This window comes from Triturus cristatus, chromosome 2_1, assembly GCF_964204655.1.
Source record: "Triturus cristatus chromosome 2_1, aTriCri1.1, whole genome shotgun sequence".
NCBI lineage: Eukaryota > Metazoa > Chordata > Amphibia > Caudata > Salamandridae > Triturus > Triturus cristatus.
This window is the reverse complement of record NC_140581.1, coordinates 910,789,911-910,810,222: the sequence shown is the minus strand read 5'-3', so window position 1 is coordinate 910,810,222 and position 20,312 is coordinate 910,789,911.

The following is a 20,312-nucleotide window of genomic DNA, read 5'->3' as shown; positions in this document are numbered from 1 at the left end:
AGTAAATAATAATGTGGTATGGTAGTCTGTGTTGTGGAGTGGTAACCTCAGGTTTAATCTTCCTCGTTTCCATAGAAGTTCAACTATGAACTCAGGGAGATAACAAAAGAAGGAATCACTGAGGAGCACTTGTGGACCTAGTCAGAGGTATGAGCAGGGCCACTGGAATTATGCGACTGTTTGGCTGCACCGACTTTTGCACAATTATACATTTTCTGCAATAGCCACATAATTCATAATCTGCTCCCTAATCTGCAGATTTGAACCCAAAAAGCCTTGTTTCTAGCTCAAATGGCTCAAATGTTACCAAAAATGCCGCAACAAGTGTTACAGTGTGGTGGAAGGCCCTTTGCAAACCTAGAATGGTCACCTGTTACTTATTGCTAAATGTGGGTGTTAAATTGGTACTAATGGTGTGCAAGCCACATTTGCTTCCTTCTGCGCCTCTATTGCCTCTTTCTGCATTTCTGTTCTTTCTTTCTGTACAAATCTTAATTTTTCTGCACTTCTCTTGGCTCGTTCTGCAAATCGCTTCTACTTTCTGTACCTCTCTTCCCTCTTTCTGCACATCTGTTGCCTCTTTCTGCATCTCATTTGCTTCTTTCTGTACCCTTCTTGCCTCTTTCTGCACCCTTCTTACCTCTTTCTGCACTTCTCTTGCCTTTTTCTGTATCCCTCTTATGTCTTTCTGTACCCTTTTTGCCTCTTTCTGCACCCGTTACTTCTTTCTGCACTTCTCTTCCTTCTTTCTGCACCTCTCTTGCTTCTTTCTGCACCTCACTTGCCTCTTTCAGCACCTCTGTTGCTTTTTTCTGCAGATCTATTGCCTCTTTCTGTACCTCACTTGCCTCTTTCAGCCCCTCGGTTGGTTCTTTCTGCACTGCTCTTGCTTCTTTCTGCACCTCACTTGCCTATTTCAGCACTTCTCTTGCTTCTTCCTACATCTCTGTTGCTTATTTCAGCAATTCTCTTGCTTTTTTCTGTACTTTTCTTACTTCTTTCTGTACCCCTCCTGTCTCTTTCTGTACTTCTCTTGCCTCTTTGTGCACCCCTCCTACCTTTTTCTGCACCCTCTTGCCTCTTTTTGCACCTCTGTTGGTTCCTTCTGCACTGCTCTTGCTTCTGTCTGCACCTCACTTGCCTCTTTCTGCACTTCTCTTGCTTCTTTCTACACTTCTGTTGCTTCTTTTAGCAATTGTCTTGCCTCTTTTTGGACTTCTCTTCCTTCTTCTTTTTGCACCCCTCCTGCCTCTTTCTGTGCCTCTCTTGCCTCTTTCTGCACCTCTCCTATCTCCTTCTGCACCCCTCTTGCTTCTTTTTGCACCTCTGTTGGTTCTTTCTGCACTGCTTTTGCTCTTATTGCACCTCACTTGCCTCTTTCTGTACTTCTCTATCTTCTTTCTAAACCTCTGTTGCTTCTTTCAGCAATTCTCTTTCCTCTTTGTGCACTTCTCTTGATTGTTTCTGTACCTCTCTTGCAACTTTCTGCACCTCTGTTGCCTCTTTCTGCACTTCACTTGCTTCTTTCTGTACCTCTCTTGCCTTTTTAGCACCTCTGTTGCTTCTTTCTTCACCCCTCCTGCCTCTTTCTGCAACCCTCTTCCCTATGTGTGCAACTCTCCTGCCTCTTTCTACACCTCTCTTCCTTCTTTCTGCACCACTCTTGCCTCTTTCTGTACCTCTGTTGATTCTTTCTGCACTTCTCTTGCCTCTTTAGGCACTCTTCGTGCCGCTTTCAGCATCTCTGTTGCTTGTTTCTGCACTTCTTTTACTTCTTTCTGCACCCCCTGTGCCTCCTTTTGCACCTCTGTTGCTTCTTTCTGCACTTCTCTTGTTTCTCTCTGCACTGCTCTTGCCTCTTTCTGCATCCCTCTTGCCTCTTTGAGCACCTCTTTTGCTTCTTTCTGCACTTCTCTCGCCTCTTTCGGCGCCCCTATTGTCTTTTTCTGCACCTCTCTTGCTTCTTTCTGCACCTCACTTGCCTCTTTCAACTCCTCTGTTGTTTTTTTCTGCAGATCTCTTGCCTGTTTCTGTACCTCACTTGTGTCTTTCTGCACCTCTGTTGCTTCTTTCTGCAGATCTCTTGCCTCTTTCTGCACCTCTGTTCATGTTTCTGCACCTTTCCTGCCTGCTTCTGCACATCTCTTGCCTCTTTCTGTACCTCTGTTACCTCTTTCTGCACTTCTCTTGCTCTTTCTGCACCCTTCACTCCTCTTTCAGCACCTCTGTTGGTTCTTTCTGCACTGCTCGTGCTTTTTCTGCACCACATTTGACTCTTTCTGCACTTCTCTTGCTTCTTTCTACACCTCTGTTGCTTCTTTCAGCAATTCTCTTGCCTCTTTCTGCACTTCTCTCCCTTCTTTGTGTACCTCTCCTACCTCTTTCTGCACCCCTCTTGCTTCTTTCGCAACCTCTGTTGCTTCTTTCAGCAATTCTCTTAGCTCTTTCTGCACTTCTCTTGCTTGTTTCTGCACGTCTCTTGCGTCTTTCTGTACCTCTGTTGCCTGTTTCTGCACTTCACTTGCTTCTTTTTGCACCACTCTTGCCTCTTTCGGCACCTCTGTTAATTCCTTCTGCACCCCTCCTGCCTCTTTCTGCAGCCCTCTTCCCTATTTGTGCAACTCTCTTGCCTCTTTCTACACCTCTCTTCCCCCTTTCTGCACCACTCTTGCCTCTTTCTGCACCTCTGAGTTAGAGGTAGTTTTTATCCCCCTGCCCTATTATGTACTAGGGCCTTACAGGGGAGATCCTGCCAATCATAGGGATACCCCAACCCATATTGTACCCTAGTGTATGTAAGTGTTTTCACTGTATTCTAAGTGTCTTTCAGCATAGCACTGGCTCCGGGCCTGGTTAGTCCGAGTCAGTTACTACCAGTGCCAGTCAGCAAAAAGTTGGGGGCACAGGATGACTTTGCAACAAGGCCTCTTTCTGCACCTCTGTTGGTTCTTTCTGCATATCTCTTGCTTCTTTCTGCTCCTTTCTTCGTCTTTCTGGACTTCTGTTGCTTCTTTCTTTATTTCTCTTGCTTCTTTCTGTGCCTTTCTTCCTCTTTCTGCACATGTCCTACCTCTGTAGGCATAGTTAGAATTTAGCATTTAAAAAAACCTTGGAAATTCACTGAAAAAATGATAGGTTTTAGGGACGTTATAGTTAGTAATTAGCATTTAAAAAACCTTTGAAATTCACTGGAAAAACCACAGGTTTCAGGGACATTATAGTTAGAAATTAGCATTTAAAAAACCTTTGAAATTCACTGAAAAAAACATCGGTTTCAGGGACGTTATAGTTAGTTGGATATTTCACTCATACAAAACCAGAGAAATTCAGCCGTTATAGTTAGTTTAGCTAACTATATCTCGCGCCCCCACAATGCACTGCTGATGATGTCACATATTACATCATTCATGATATGGTAAGTGACATCACTGATGACATCTCAAAAGTGCACAACCAAGGTCCATGTAGACAAATCAAAATACTGCTGCTCATATGCTCCTGTGCATTCCAAAATATCACTCAATTACCTCACATGTATCCTATCTTTGCTGTCTGTTAGTGAGCACATCAAGTTCAAGGCTCTTTGTTTTGCTTGTCACGCTTTCGCAAATACTGGTCCAATCTTCCCCAGAAAGCTGATCGAACCCGATACTCTTACAAGAGGCTATCCAAGGATAGACTTGCTCTGGTACCTTGGATTACTAGGGCCAGACAGGGAGGACAACCCTTTCTCTGCTTAGGTTCAAAGCTTTGGAGTTCCCTCCCATCTCACCTATGAATCTGCCTCAGTGAAACAATTTTCAGAAAACAATGAAAGACCTGGCTGTTCTAATTTCCTCTGATTTGTCTCCATTTACAATTTATTGCAGCACTGGAAGCCTTTCCTGGGCAGCCATGCACCTTATCACAAATATAAACTTGGTTCTAATAGAACATCACTCCTCAACTGCAGAATACATTTTGGTGGATAGCACTAGGGTGTTTTAATATGTATATAGATTATTTTTACCCTATGGTAGACTGGGGTTTGTTTGCTTACAAAATTCAGATTTTCATTGAGCTCTTGACTATTTCACAGAACCGTAACTGTGAATGCTACCTCATGGAAAATGAAAGCCTCTTAGTCCATCATTCACCAATTGGTCAAATATGTCATGAGATGAGCTTTTGTGCATTCTGATCCAATAAATGTCCTGCAAAGCTATTCTTTGTATGTGGTATAAAAGTCTACTACCGTTCTACAGGAGAGGTACAACTTGTTCAGGATTCTCAAGTAAGATACACATCTTTCTGCTCCTCAAAATTAAAAGGAGGTCGAGCACCAATAACATGCTAACAAGTATTACATTGCTTTATTACCTCCTTCATTACAGGCAGTCTATAAAGGATTAAGAAATAAATCTGAAATAGTGTATTAGAAATGTAGCAGCCATTGCATGTTGTCATGAGATTTGAAGGACTTGGTGGACATTTTTATCTCCTGGATAACACTGTTACAATGTTAGCTTACATCTTGGGGTGACTAAACTGAGCTGTTCAAAGGAGGTTCAAATGGAGCACGGTTAAGCTAGGTAGTATAGTCATGGTCAACCCTACCTATAATAAGCCAAAACCTGAACGTATCAGGTACTGCAATGGCCTAAACTATAAAGACAGCCATCTAGATTAAATCAGTATTTTGATTCTCTTCAATTAGGGAAAGACAAGGATTTCCTAATATCCAGATAAATCCACCAACAGACCCCCAAAACTTGCATTGGTTTTCAGACAAAAGTTCATCATTTACAGGCAGAGGCCACACATTACTCTTTCTTTAGATACCTAGGGGGACCCTGCACCTCCCACTACCCATTGCTATGACACCACCACCCTCCTCGCACTCAACCCTGGAAGACTTAGAGAATGCCAACAGGCCTCGCCGAACACGACCCATGGCCAGTTCTCCTGCCTCCACTGCCGCCAGACCCACACCGCCACCCCGGCCTCCAACACAGCCGACACCAGCACCGGTGACACCCTAAAATGCATCCTCCTCAATGTACTCTCCATACACAAACATGCCATGGAAATCTGGAACCTACTCGACTCTCTCTCGCCCGACATCGCCTTCTTCAAAGAGACCTGGACCAACGCATCCTATGCCCCCGATATCAGCACCGCCATCCCAGATGGATACAAGATCCAGAGGAAAGACCGCCCCAACCACCCAGGAGGGGGCCTCACCTTCGCCCACAAGAGCACCCTCCGCCTCACCACCTCCAGCGAAACCTTCGCCTCGGCCAAACATCTGCACTTCCAGATCCAGACCACCCCCAAAGCCACACTCCGAGTAACCCTCGTCTACAGACCCCCCGGCCCCCGAACACCCTTCGCCACCACCATCACCGACTTCATCGCACCCCACGCCATCGCCTCAACAAACTAAATAATCACTACCTCGACAACCCCAGCAACCCCACTGTCCTTTTTGACAACCTTGCCAGCATCGGACTTAAACAAATCGTCAACACACAGAGCAGGACACACCCTTGACCCAATCTTCGCGGCAGGAAATAGCATCCAATTCAGCCACATATCTCAGCCGCCATGGACTGACCACCACTGCATACACTTCGCCATCAACAAACCCAAGGCACCCAAACCAGCCCCGCGCCCACCACGAAGGAACTGGAGCAAGGTTACCGACTAGCAACTTAACTCCATCCTCACCAGAGACAACTACACCTGGGCACCCGATGCAAACGACGCAGCCAGAGAACTCCACACCTGGATATCCAACTGTGCAGACGAGCTCACCGCGCTACGCAATCCAGACAGACACGCCCCAGGAAAGCCGCCTGGTTCACCACCGCTCTCCAAGAAGCCAGATGCACCTGCACATGCCTGGCAAAGAACTGGAGAAACACCAAGACAACCGAAAACCACACCACCTACAAGGACGCCATGACGGACTACCACAACCAGGTCAGAGCCACCAAGAGGAACTTTACCCACAACAAAATCCTGGCCAACTCCACCAACTCCAAGGAACTTTTCAGTGTCATCCAAGAATTGACTAACCCACGCAGTGAAGCCGCAGACATCACCCCATCCCAAGACCACTGCGACAAGCTTGGAACCTATTTCCACCTCAAGATCAAAAACCTTTACGACAACTTCATCAACCATTTACCAGGCGCCACAGATGGACCCACCCCCCTAGAAACACCGGCCAGCCCACCATCTCCGACTGAACACTGATCACGGCCGAAGACACTGCCTCAACCATGAAAAGCATCCACTCAGAGGCCCCCACCGACCCCTGCCCCCCTCACATCTACCACAAAGCTGCGGCCGCCATTGCACCTGAACTATAATGCACCATCAACACCACCTTCAAAACAGGCACCTTACCAGATGACTGGAAGAGCGCAGAAGACAGACCCCTACTCAAGAAGCCCACAGCTGCCTGACTGACCTCAAGAACTATCAAGCCCATCTCGCTCCTCCCCTTCACAGCCAAAGTTGCAGAGAAAACAGTCAACAGGAAACTGACACGGTTCATTGAAGAGAACGCCGTCCTCGACCCATCCCAATCCGGATTCCGAAGCAACTACAGCACAGACACCGCCCTACTCGCCACCACAGATGACATCCATACCCTCTTGGACCAAGGCCACTCCGCAGCCCTCATCCTACTCGACCTATCAGCGGCCTTCGACACCGTCTCCCACTGCACACTAGTCGCCAGACTACACGACGCAGGCACACAAGGAACAGCCCTGGACTGGATCCGATCATTCCTCACCGGAAGAACCCAAAGGATCAGACTCCCACCCTTCCTCTCTGACCCTACGAAAATCACCTGCGGAGTCCCACAGGGTTCATCCTTGAGCCCCACCCTCTTCAACATCTACATGGCCCCCCTCGCAGACATCGTATGACAACACAGCTTCAACATCGTATCCTACACTGATGACACCCAGCTCATCCTCTCCCTCACCAAAGACCCCACCACTGCCAAACTCAACTTCCAGAAAGGAATGCAAGACGTTGCAGTCTGGATGACCAAAAGGCTGCCTGAAGCTCAACACAGAGGAAACAAAAGTCCTCGTCCTCTGTACCACCTCCTCTGCATGGGATAGCACCCGGTGGCCGACTGCCCTCAGAAGCCCACCTACCCCTTCAGACCACGTCAATAACCTCAGCATCGTACTCATCTCATCACTCACCATAAACCGACAGGTCAATGCACTTACAATTCCCTGATTGATTGATTGATTGATTGAAGGGGCCTACAAGGTTTCTAACTTCTCAACCAGTATTTCAGATAGTTATAATCTACTGCTTAATAGAGTATCAGAAAATCTTAAATTTGTCTTGTTCTGACCCAGGGAGACAATGAAACCTTTGTATCACTGGAATGATATGTTCCTACCATTTCAAAATGACCTATGGCCTTTTTTGAAGTGTTTTAACTTTTATGTAGCTGGCCGAACAATTTGAAAGTGCAAGCGACTAAAAGAAAAGTTGAATAATTCCATCTGAATCCAGTTATAGCTCTAGCAAATTTAGCTCTCTCCTCTTCTAGAAGGTAAGGCTGCAGTTTCAAGATCAGCCTAATACACTGAACGCAGGACTTAATCAAATAGCTGGCATTACCATTCAAGCTAATGTTGCCATCCAATATGACCCCAGGGGTTTGACTTACCAAAAAATCTCATTTTATATTCCACTGAGTTCCAAGAGCTGTGAAGATCACCCAGATTTGAACGGCAATATTAGGGCACAGCAACAGCTCAGTTTGTTAGTATTAAGTACTGACTAGCCTTTCTAAATTCATATTTGTATCATTTTGATCAGATGTCACAGTGCGCAGAATCCATATCACACTCTGATGTCACTGGAATCAACAATTGTGTGTCAACTGAAAATATATGGACCTACCACCCAATCAGCCAAAAGGTTGTTTAAAGGCTTCAAGCAAAATGTTAAACTGCACAGGGGTAGAGTGGCCAATCTGGGCAAACCACGTGTGAAATCTACAATCACCACTGGCACCCACTCAATTAATACCTGAGTAGATGTCTGGAAGAAAGAATTCAAACCATTTGATAGCGATAAAGGAAACTGACTATTTACTGCATATGATCAATCAGAATACCATAGTGTTGTCTCGATGGTGTCAAACACAGCAGAGTTCTTTAAGGTCTTAAATCTTTATTTCCCAGTGTAATAATGATAGTCATTGTGTGTGTGATCACTTATATATGCATTAGTTTTCTTATGTTTTCACTCTTGCCCAAGCTAGGTCACACTGGTCCATTTCTTTCAAGCATACAAGTTTCAGGCTCGACCAGTGAAGAAGATCATGAGACAATTTTGGGGTGCATTTGAGAAAATAATTGCGCTGGAAAAAAGCATTTTGCCTGTTAGTACTGAGAATCTCAGCAGATTGTGTTTACCAGCAATGCAAGCTGAGATTAAAATTGATACTATGATTACTAATGCAACTCAATTCAATTCAAATAAAGTTTATTCGGTTTTACAGCAGAAAACCATAAAAGTTACACAGATACAGGTATATAAGAACAATAATACATTAAAACATAGTTAAGAAGTCAGAACCTCTCACACACTTTATAGATAAAGAACCATTACCCACCCGCCTAAATTTATTCGAGGCCTTAAAGTGCAAGGTGCTAAAAAAAAAAAAACATGACTTCCAAATGTGTTTATCATATACCGCGAGCTAGATCAGCTAAAAAAACCCAAAAAAAAAACATACTTAAATCAGCTAATGTCTACACATCCATACAGGCCTTAGATTTCACAAATGCTTTTAAAAACCCTACTGTAAAAATGATGCAGTCCTCTTTCAACAATTGAAGGTACATAAGGGCAGGGCGGGCCTGTCTAAAATTCATTCTTTTTAAAATAAGAACCAGAAAATGCCTTCCAGGGATTTCATATAACTTACATAAAAACATAAAATGCAGCAGATCCTGCGGAGACTGTCCGTCGCAACCGCAGGGAGCTAGCACTTGGCCTCTACTGTATTTAGGCCTGGCTAACACGAGGTGAAACAAATTCAGCCGAAACCTAGTTAGTAAAAACTTCTCGTATGTTGATAAAAACCCCATAAGATAAGGTTCCGTAGTCGGGTTGTTTTAAGCATTACAAACATACAAACGCTAGGTTTCAGCATCTCCTGCGCTTCCCTGTCCACTTTCCTTGAGGTCAAGAAGGCTCCCCTGATTAATTCCACGTTCTTCTTGACAATAGATTCAGGTTTATAAAATAAATCGCCACGCCCTTCCCCTTCCAGGTTGCTTTTAATGTACTTAAGCCTTGGAATTCGGGCTGCGTTGTCGAGAGACATACACTGTCTTAGAATTAAATAGTTGAGAGTTAAATCTTATTCAGCCAACACTTCAACCAGAAAACCAAGGGGCGTAGTGCAAGAACATTGCTTAAGTAGGGAACCCCCAGTTCCTCATGGACCACTAGGTTAGAGGTTCCACACGGAACTAGGGGTGGGCGGAATTTGCGTAATTGCGTTACGCAAATCTCCGCGAAACGATAAAAAATCTCCGCGAACATGCAGAAATTCCGCGAACACGCGGAATTGCTTGTTCGCGATGATTTTTTCCTGTTCACAGTTGCTGTTTGCGTGCTCGGGGAGAAATATCTCGCAAACACGCATTTTGAGAACGCGAACAAGAAAAAATTTCGCAATGTCGCGGAAAGCAGAATTTTGGTCAATTTCGCTTTCTCCGCGCAACGCGAAATTACCAAAATTCCGCAAATTCCGCAAGCGGAACGGTATTTACCGCCCAGGCCTACACGGAACACACAATAGGCGCTTCAGAAAGTCATTTTCCGCCACCTGAAGAGCATCCGCTGCAGTGTATCCCCAAATTTTGCTACCATAGTTGGCTTGATAGACTTTCAACATAGCTCCTGTTGGTTTCTTCCCCATTTTGGAGGAACAATTAAAGATTGCCGCATTTACCCTGAGCCAGGTCTCCTTTTTTCCTTGAGATTAAAGGACCCCATTTTAATTGGTCATTGAAAAGGACGCCTAAATAGGAAAATACGTTGGTGCGGGGGATCTTAGCAGGGCCAACGCTGAATTGGAAACTCTTTTTGGAATGTTGTCCCACTTTCATTACATAGGATTTAGAATTATTTATTGCCAGGTCACGATCAGTCATGAATCTGGAAAATGCTAATAAAAGAGATTGCAAACCCAATGCAGTCCTAGATATAAGGACGGCGTCGTCCGCATAAAGCAAGACGGGAATACCACGCCGCCCTACACATGGGTAATCAACTCCAGTTGCTCTTAGTAAGTGTCAGAACCAGCTCTTCTCTTGCTGGCCGTTGACACAGGAGCAGAATGACGCAAGCTCCCAATTCCTTCTCCGAACTCCCCGGCCTCCACACAATCTAAATGCGTAGCCAGAAGAGCCCCAAGGGGGAAAGGGGAATTGGACAGAGAAGAGAATGCACACACTGGTGGTCTTCCTTTCTTCTTCTTCTTATGTAGTCTATCTTTTCTCTGGCTCTTACTGTTGCTCGTGAGCTGTAATAAACAATTACATATAATCACTTTCTACTTCCCTTCTCTTCCTACCTTGATCTTTCCTTATTCTCTATTGTACCCACCCTGGTGCTGTGTGCCTTTGCTTCTCTTCTAAGCTACTCGTTCTTCTGTTCTTAATGTTTTTTCACTGTAAGATAATAAACTTGTGTTATTATATTTCTTTCTCCCTTCCTGACCTCTCTTTTGTCTTTTCCTCAAGACTCACTTACAGGACAGAGAACGGAAGCCTTGGTTAATTTTCTTATTCTTCTTCACCTTTTATATGTATTTCTTATTCTCTAACTACTGTTGCTTCACTGTAGTTGTTGTCCCATACTATTCTGTGTCATTTGTATTCTTTCCTCAAGAGTTTCCACTCCCTAAGGTATTTTATTGTCAGGAATCGGAATTCACTCGGAACGGCTATAGTGTACCTTATACCTTTTATATTCTAGACTTGAGCTGACTCTAACTCGTACTAATAGCTGGCGCTACTCTTGTACTGGTGCTGACTTCTTCTTTGAATGCTGCGCACTCGTTCACTAGAACCGGTGCTTCTGCCAAACTCACGCTGTTGCTAAGTTCGGAATGTTTTCTCTGGTAGAAATTGGAACAGTCTTACTTGGGTTTGCTGGCTGCCTTCGAACTCTAAAATTCTCCTCAGAATTCTCGCGACGCGTAGCTTCTTTTCCCTGACTAACGCGATGCGTTGAAGTAACCTCCTACTCCTCTCACAGTTCAGGTGAAGTGCGCAGCTCTCCGCGCGCCTCACCTGTATCACGAAAATCTGCCAAATCAACTAGAGCGCTAACCCGTTTCTGATTAAGGAATGCTCTGCCGCCATGTTGCATTCGACCTAGAATCAAATGCTTTTTACTCAGTTTTGACAACACGGCCACCATCATTCCTTTCTTCTTATACTGGATACCTTTCTTGACCTGTGACCTCTTTGTTGGGGACCTGACAGTACCCTCCCTCAAAGATCTTCCTTCCTTCTGGATCTTGTTTGGAAATCTTCTGTGGTATTCTGCTACTAGTTGTGGAGCATTAACTTCAGACTCTGGCTCCCAAGATCTTTCCTCCGGACCATAACCCTTCCAATCTAGTAAGTAATACAACTTTCCATTTTGCAGTTTAGAGTCTAAAATCTGTTGAACTTCAAACTCATCTCCCTTCTCAGTTTGAATTGGCTTTGGGGTCTTACTCAATCTAACTTCAGGTTCTGCCTTCTTTAATAAAGAGACATGAAAGACTGGGTGTATACGCAACCTCTTAGGTAATTTTAGCTGATAATTTAAGGTGCTGAGTGTTTTCGCAATTGGATAAGGTCCAATATATCGTGGTTGGAACTTCCTAACCCCTTTTAATCTGATATTTTTTGTATTTAACCAAACCTTGTCTCCCACTAACAATTCTGGTTCTTTTCTTCTCTTTTTGTCTGCGTAGTGTTTATATTTTGCCTTCGCTACTGTTAGATTTTTGATAGCTCTACTATGGACTTGTGTCAGTTGTTCTACCCAATTGGATACTCCTGGAACACCCACTTCTTGGAAGTTTAAGGAATGTTGTGGATGTCTACCAGTATTCAGAAAGAATGGAGTGTAACCAGTCGAAGCATTTGTAGTGTTATTATGTGCAAATTCTGCTGCCCATAAATAATCGGGCCAGTCTCCCTCCTGTTCTAAAAGACACAATCTCAGATACTGCTCCAGTTCCTGATTCGTGCGTTCTGTTTGTCCATCTGACTCTGGGTGGAAACTAGTGGTGTATCGATTCTCTATGTTTAAACGCTTGGTGAATGCCTTCCAGAAATGAGACAGAAACTGAGAGCCCCTATCTGACACCAAAACCTTTGGTATGCCATGTGCACGAACTACATGCTGGCTGAAAGCATCCGCTAAACCTTGGCAGATGGTACCCCCTTCAAGGGCACAAAATGCGCCATTTTTGTAAAGGCGTCCACACACACTAGAATGGAATCATAACCATGACTAGAGGGTAATTCTACTATGAGATCTAAGGTCACAGTGTGCCAGGGAAAAAGAGGGGTGGGCAAGGGCTGTAACAGGCCTTGTGGACGTTTCCTTTCTGATTTTCCTCTTGCACAAGTCTCACAAGTCGCTACATACTGATGTATATCCTTGATCATGTTTGGCCACCAGAATCGTCTGCGCACCAATTCTTTAGTCTTGTTAATTCCCTTGTGTCCTGATAAGATGCTATCATGACATTCTTTTAAAGCCTTTAATTGCATCTCTGGAGTAAGCAAGTATAATGCTCCATGGTGATAGGGTAGTCCTTCTCGAATTTCTCTTTTGGAATCTTCTTTTAACCAACTCCTCATCTCTTCGCAACTCAAAGGATCTTCTTTCTCTTGATTCTCAACGGTTTCTTGTAAAACGGCATTGATCACCTTTTCCGCTGGAATTATTGCCTGATCCAAAACCTTTTCCGTGACTCCTTCCGTCTCTAATCTAGATAAGGCATCTACCTTTCCATTCTGGGTTCCAGGTCGAAAAGTAATTACAAAGTCATATTCAGAGAAATACAAGGACCAGCGTAGCTGTCTGGGAGTTAAAGTTCGGGCTGATTTTAAAAACTTCAAATTTCGGTGATCAGTATATACTGTTACTACATGCCGAGCTCCCATCAAATAATGCCTCCACTCCTTGAAAGCATCCTTAATGGCCAGTAATTCTTTTTCAGTGATTGTATAATTAATTTCTGGAGGTGTTAATTTTTGAGAGCGGAAGGCCACTGGATGGAGCTGGCCCGTAGTTTTGTGTCTCTGCGATAACACTCCTCCCAAGGCCAGATTCGATGCATCCGTTTCAACAAAGAATGGTTCTGCAGGATCTGGATGCAACAAAATAGGCGCTGTGGTGAAATCCTTTTTTAATTGTACAAATGCTGCCTCTGCTTCAGCAACCCACTGGAAAGGAACTCCCTTCTTCAATAAACGTGTGATTGGGATTAACTTTTTTGAGAAATCCTGAATAAATCTTCTATAGAAGTTGGCAAATCCTATGAAACTTTGGATTTCTTTAACTGAGGTAGGGGATTTCCACTCAGTCACAGCCTTTATCTTATGTTCATCCATGGTGATTCCTCCAGGAGCAAGTACAAATCCCAAGAACTTGACTGTGGTTACATCAAATGCACATTTGTCCAATTTGACAAATAACCCAATCTCACAAAGTCTTTGTAGTACCTTCTTGACATGTTCTTCATTTGTCTCTACTTCTGTCGAGTAAATCAGTATGTCGTCAATATATACGATTGCTATTTGATCTATGCAATCCTTCAAAACATAATTTATAAAATGTTGAAATGCAGCTGGCGCGTTGCATAGCCCATATGGCATCACCTGGTATTCGAATAAACCTTGCTTAGTTCTAAATGCCGTCTTCCACTCATCACCTTCTCTGATTCGGACCAGGTGATAAGCTCCTATCAAGCTTGGTATAGGTTTTAGCTTCTTTCACCTGGTCCAGAAGAGTGGAAATCAGAGGTAAAGGGTAACGGTTCTTGATTGTTATTCGATTTATTGCCCTGTAGTCTATGCACATGCGTAATTCTCCATTTTCTTCGGAATGGAAAACAAAGGGGAAGACACTGGAGACTGCGAAGGTCGAATGAATCCATTCTCTAGGTATTCCGCCAGATACTTCTTTAAATGTTTATCTTCTTGTTCGGTCAAAGCATAAATTCTACTGCAGGGTAAGTTCACTCCAGGTTCCAAGTCTATTTTACAATCATACTCCCTGTGAGGAGGTAATTTCTTTGCTTCAACTTCATTAAAGACATCCTGATATTCTCCATATTTTTTGGGTAAGGTCACTGTGTCTATCAAACAAACTGAATTTTCGTTTTCACTTAAATGATAAGCAGGAGATTCTTTTATTCTAATTTTGCAGTCTTTGAAACAATTTTCCTTGCAGTAATCCGAGTTCAAGGTTATCGTTCTTGCTGTCCAATCTATGGTGGGGTTGTGCTCCGTGAGCCAAGGTAACCCTAAGATCAATTGGAACTGTGGGGCGTCTATTAGATTGAATTGTAATATTTCATGATGACCTTCTGTGGTTTCTAGATGCACTGGTTCTGTGTGACTCACAATGGGGCCTGATGACAGATTGGTACCGTCTACTGCTCTGACGGGCTCACTCTTCTCCTTTTGGATTGCTAGTAATCCAATTCTCCCTGCGAATTGTAAATCGCAGAAATTACCTGTCGCTCCCGAGTCTATCATCACAGCTATCTGATTCCTCTTTTGTTCTCGATAGCTCAGAGTGACAGATATCACCAAATGAGGAGCGGCTGCTTGCAAGGTATTTGCCAAAGCATGATTCTTTGGAGCTGAATTTGTTTCTGCAACCACCAGTCCAACTCCAGCTACTGGTGGCGCGTGGCGTTTTCCGCCGACTGCGTCTTGGGCTTTTTGGGGCAATCTCGAACAAAATGCCCACTTCCTCCACAATAAGAGACACAATTTATTGTTCCGCCTTTTCTCCTTCTCCTCCTTTGTAAGAGGTCCACGGATAGTTCCTATTTGCATGGGCTCAATTCCGCGATTTGTATCATGCTCCTTGTGAGGCTCATATCTGGCTCTATCAAAACGCGGTACACTGGGACGATAATCTCGTTTCTTCTCGCCCCTTCTCTTGCTCTGGCGAAAATCAATCTCCAACACTAGATCCACCAAAGCGGAGATGTCTGTTGGACGATTGGGAACTTGCGCTAAGGCATGTTTTAATTCATCCTTTAGCCCCCGATAAAATACTGCTGCTCGTTTGTTCTCTGGCCATTCCGTCTCTAACATCAACTTGTTGAATTGTGCCAAGTATGCAACTAACTCTCTGTTTCCTTGTCGGATCTCTAAAAGTTCATTGTCGGTAGCTTGAGACACCTTCCGACGGTCAAAAATTTGCATGAACTCTTTCTTGAAGTCTTCTAAATTGAATAACACAGGGTCGTTTCTGGTGACCAAAGGCATTGACCAAGCTGCGGCATCCCTACTTAGGTAGGATAGGATAAATGCCACTCGAGACTGCGCATCCGGAAACAATGCTGGTCTGCACATAAAGTGCAAGGAACATTGTGTTAAAAAGACTTGGGCCTTCTGGGGGTCTCCACTAAAGCGTTCTGGGGGTGCTAGGGGAATCACCGGGGATAAAGAATGTATTACTTGTGTGTTTACCCTAGACTGGGACGGAGCTGCTTCCTCAAATGAACCCAAAACTGGGGAAGATATCTTATACTCATCTCCCGCAACCAAACTCCCTATTCTTTGCGCCAATTCTGTGGTGTCCTTTTTGAGTTCCCTGTTTTCTTCTCTAACGGTAATTAATTCTCTTTGTATCTCATCCAAAATGTTCCCCAGCTTCTTTAAATCCAAACCTTCCGCCATTCTGCTCAGGTGCCTTATACCTCGTGGGCACTTCACTCTGTCAGAACCAGCTCTTCTCTTGCTGGCCGTTGACACAGGAGCAGAATGACGCAAGCTCCCAATTCCTTCTCCGAACTCCCCGGCCTCCACACAATCTAAATGCGTAGCCAGAAGAGCCCCAAGGGGGAAAGGGGAATTGGACAGAGAAGAGAATGCACACACTGGTGGTCTTCCTTTCTTCTTCTTCTTATGTAGTCTATCTTTTCTCTGGCTCTTGCTGTTGCTCGTGAGCTGTAATAAACAATTACATATAATCACTTTCTACTTCCCTTCTCTTCCTACCTTGATCTTTCCTTATTCTCTATTGTACCCACCCTGGTGCTGTGTGCCTTTGCTTCTCTTCTAAGCTACTCGTTCTTCTGTTCTTAATGTTTTTTCACTGTAAGATAATAAACTTGTGTTATTATATTTCTTTCTCCCTTCCTGACCTCTCTTTTGTCTTTTCCTCAAGACTCACTTACAGGACAGAGAACGGAAGCCTTGGTTAATTTTCTTATTCTTCTTCACCTTTTATATGTATTTCTTATTCTCTAACTACTGTTGCTTCACTGTAGTTTTTGTCTCATACTATTCTGTGTCATTTGTATTCTTTCCTCAAGAGTTTCCACTCCCTAAGGTATTTTATTGTCAGGAATCGGAATTCACTCGGAACGGCTATAGTGTACCTTATACCTTTTATATTCTAGACTTGAGCTGACTCTAACTCGTACTAATAGCTGGCGCTACTCTTGTACTGGTGCTGACTTCTTCTTTGAACGCTGCGCACTCGTTCAATAGAACCGGTGCTTCTGCCAAACTCACGCTGTTGCTAAGTTCGGAATGTTTTCTCTGGTAGAAATTGGAACAGTCTTACTTGGGTTTGCTGGCTGCCTTCGAACTCTAAAATTCTCCTCAGAATTCTCGCGACGCGTAGCTTCTTTTCCCTGACTAACGCGACGCGTTGAAGTAACCTCCTACTCCTCTCACAGTTCAGGTGAAGTGCGCAGCTCTCCGCGCGCCTCACCTGTATCACGAAAATCTGCCAAATCAACTAGAGCGCTAACCCGTTTCTGATTAAGGAACGCTCTGCCGCCATGTTGCATTCGACCTAGCATCAAATGCTTTTTACTCAGTTTTGACAACACGGCCACCATCATTCCTTTCTTCTTATACTGGATACCTTTCTTGACCTGTGACCTCTTTGTTGGGGACCTGACAGTAAGATCTCCAGATCATTGATATAAAAATTAAACAAAAATGGAGCCAAGATGCAGCCTTGCCGTACTCCCCTCTCAATCTCAAGATCCCTAGTGACCCGAAGGTCCTGAGAAAAACTGACATCAGCTTTGGTTGATTTATGCAGGTCCTCTAGGAAGTTAACAATATAGTTATCCACCCCCATTGCAACAGTATATTTGCTCAGTATCATGGATAGATTGAGACACTGAGCAACAGTAGAACGTCCCGACCGGAATCCATACTGGACATCTGACAGGATCTCGTGCTCCTCCGCCCAAGTTGATAGTCTCTGCAGGAGAATACGTCCTACCACCTTAACCACTGAGTCAATGAGGGAGATTGGCCTATAACAGTGGGTGCTGTTCCTGTCGCCCTTCTTAAAAACCGGGACTATGGTGGAAGAGGCCCATGACTGAGGACAACCATTCTTTGCCGCTGTGTTAAACACAGCCTCCAGTATCGGGGCCCAGAGAAGGATGTAAATAGCTCCGGGGGAATCCCATCTGGGCCCGGCGCTTTGTTAATGGATAGCCCTGCAATAACAGACATAACCTTACCCTTTTCAAAAATGATTACAGGGACATCTCTGTCCCGACTCTCTTGCGAAGTCTGCTCAGTAGGGCAGTCAAACATAGATTTAAAGTGAAGCACCCACTCCTCCTCTGTAATATGAGAGTCTAAGGCCCCCCCACATCCTGACCAAAAAGGGGTCGATGCACCACATTCCTGAAACTGGAGCTGTTCCTCAGAGTGCATGAATCAATCAGCTCCCTCCACGCCTCCTCCTTCAAGGCACCCTTCCGTCTAACCAGAACTGACTTGTATTCTTTGCGACAAGCGCAAACCTCGTTTTGAATTCTTTATTTGGCTGACAGAGCTTCCCTCAGCCTCTTTGCTGCCTTGAAGCACTGAGAGTCAAACCATCTGGGGCCGTGAAAAGCCGATCTACTAGCCGGGACACTTAAGATTTCACCAACTTTATGCGCTATTGATTTGTATGCGCAAATGATCTCATTAGGGGAGGAACCTGCAGCTGTGCATAGTGCTAACTCGAGGGCACAGGTTACATTTAATTCGCTGTAAAATTGATCTGGGGAAATCTGGGACCATTTAAGTCTTCGCTTGCCATCAGTCAGTCTCAGGGCACCCCTGGTTGAGACATCGCCAATTCGTACTGATAATGGGCCCAACATGTGAGCACATACAGCCTCATGCATCAACCCAAAATCCAGTCGGTAAAATACCGATTCGCTAATAGCTCCCGGTATTGAGTTAAAAATACCCAATCCCAATGCATCAACCCAAAAGCAAAAATCGCTATTTAAGGAATCCTTAAATAGCGATTCCTTAAATAGCGATAGCATTTAAGGAATCCCAAATTGAGATTCCTTAATTTAAGGAATCTCAATTTGGGATTCCTTAAATGGTATGCATGAAAGTTAAAAAATTAGCGAATTCGCTAATAGGGGAAGCAAATTACCATGAAGATGAACTGCATGGTAATTTGCAAAAACTTTGAAAAATGCACTTTTGTGCATTTTTCAAAGTTTCATGTTGCGCACACACATGCCCTTAGAGCATGTGTGTGTGCAACATGAAACTTTGACATTTTGACACCCTTGCACCCTTGAAATTGCATGAGCAATTTGCGAGAACCTACTGGTACTCGCTATTTGCTCATGCAATCTCCAATTCATTCCTATGGGCCTGGAGGCCCATAGGAATGATTGGGATGGCATTCCTTAATTGCTACTCGCTATTTGCTAGTAGCAATTAAGGAAAGTTAAGGAATCGCTATTTGAATAGCGATTCCTACATGCATAGCCTTTTGCTATTCCTTATTAGCGATTCCTTATTTTTCGCTAATAAGGAATCGCAAATGGCATTGTTGATGCATGTGCCCCATAGTGGGTTGTGGTCACTAAATTCACTTTCCATAATATTAAAACCGTGAAATAAGGATTGCAAGGAAGAGGAGATTAGAATAAAATCTATAAATGACCCACTACCTCGGCCTTTAAAGGTTGGCACAGGGAATTTAGTTCGCGGGGCAGTTAAGGACATCAAGGACACCATGTTCAGTTCATTTATCATATGATTCAACAATTCCCCCTGGGCATGGTGTTCAAAGTGAAACCCCCTCATAAGGGGGCAACCCAACTCACGCAACTGAAATTGTTTCTTAAAAAAGTCATAAATTATACCTTACAATTATTGAGATAATCTGACACATTCTCAAAATAGTGATCTAAGTATAATTACAAAACAAAGAAAAAAGAAGTCTTTAACATTCAATAGAATAAAAGAAAAGACTTTAGAAGAATATTTTGGACTTGATTGTCAAAGGATTTTGTGCATCTATATTCAATTTACGTTTGTAAAATGTTCATCTTGTGCTTGGAAAATTGTGGTCTGTTTAATAAATTTAGAATCAGCTGTTTGTTTCCACATCCAAAGTGTATTTTCCCATTTAGCAATTCTGCCAGTAGGTGAAATTTTCACCATAACAAATATGGCCGCATATTGCAGACCAAGCTCATCTGTAGATGTTGATAAATAAACACAAACATGCAAGTTTGTTGGCATTCATAATCACTTTGCAGGGATGGCCAAACAGAAGATAATCCAATCTGGAAGAAGTTCAGGGGAAAGGCGGATCAAAACGAAGAGGCACCAATAGCAACAACGGTCTCAGACGAAGCCGATGACTCAAAGAAAGTTGTAATTAGCTCCAGCTCGACGAGAAGAAAATGTGCAAAAACTGAGAAAACTGCGCGGATCCAGTCTGGTTGAGTTCCCAAGTCGCCAAAATGTAAGTGTAGTGAATACACTTGAGCATTTAATGAAAAGTAATAAGTTTAATTATGTACTCAACCGGACGCAAAGGAAATGCGTCCTGCCAGGAGCAAACAGAAAAATCCAGTACCAAGTATCGTTAAGATTTTGAAATATAACACACAGTTTAACTTATACAACAGGCAGCTCATACTAAGTTTACACGAGCTTAGTATTTTAAATAAAAACAGGTTCTCGTTCTGCTTTATCCTTCTGATCACTCTGAAGAACAAGGGACACGAGACA